Consider the following 1,021-nt stretch of genomic DNA (forward strand, 5'->3'; position numbering starts at 1 on the left):
CAGCGGGAGCCAAAATTAGCCGGAGCCGATTCGCCGCGGCTGATCAGCGGTGCAAAGACAGGTTGGGATCTTCCTCCTCCTCCTCCTCCTCCCCTCACCAACCCCCTCCAGCAGCTCCTACGTCAGCTCTGCCGCTGCAAACGAGCACCGTCGTGCCGAGCACGGAGGTGGCTTCGGCGCCGGAGCGATTCCTGCCCACCCGCTCCCTGCCCGTCCCCGGGGGCTCAGACCCCTCCACGGGCACGGGGAGGACAGACGGGAGCTCAGGGAGCCCCTGGGGGAAGCCGGGCACGTGCCCAGCTGCGGGTTCAGCTCTGGCCCTCGGAGGCGTGTGGGCATTTGTCCTGATTTTCCCTGTCACTTAAAATTCCGGGGAACGGGAAAACAAACACCCGACCCAAAATTGACACTGCAAACAGCGCGCCCGGGGGGGCTGCGGCGCCGGCCCCCGGCCCCCTGATTGGCACAGGCCTGCACAGAGCAGGTTTGAACAGAAAGGCGGAGAAACGCCTTGTCTCCTCCCCGAACAGCAGGACGTGGTGTTCACTGTGCCCGGGGGGCTCCCACTGCCGAGCCAGGGCAGCCAAACCCCGCTGGAGTGGAACCGGGAGAGCTCCAGACTGGGGGCAGCCCGGCAGAGCGAGGGGCTGTGCCCGGAACTGGGGGGGAATCCTGCCTGCTTTGCTCTGGGACCCACAGCGGGATCCCCCCTGTACGTCGGGGTTCCCTCTGCTCCGTGGTACCAGGGCTGGATTCCCACCACTCCCAGGGCAACGGTTACCCTGTGGATTGATTCCCACCACTCCCAGGGGGAGGGTTGCCCGGGAGTGGATTCCCACTGCTCCGAAGGGGACGTTCCTCCAACGGGTTGGAGATGCTGCCGAGCTCCAAACCCACCCCAGACACCCCCTTGCCGGGGGCCTCAGGGTGGGACCCTCCCTCCGCAGCCACCCCAGCCCGCACGAGCCATCCAACAAAACAACAGGCATCTGGGAAATGCCAGGAGCATCCAGCCGCCCCC

The sequence above is a fragment of the Manacus vitellinus genome, unplaced genomic scaffold (assembly GCF_001715985.3).
Source record: "Manacus vitellinus isolate BGI_N305 unplaced genomic scaffold, ASM171598v3 scaffold_141_pilon, whole genome shotgun sequence".
NCBI classification, from domain to species: domain Eukaryota; kingdom Metazoa; phylum Chordata; class Aves; order Passeriformes; family Pipridae; genus Manacus; species Manacus vitellinus.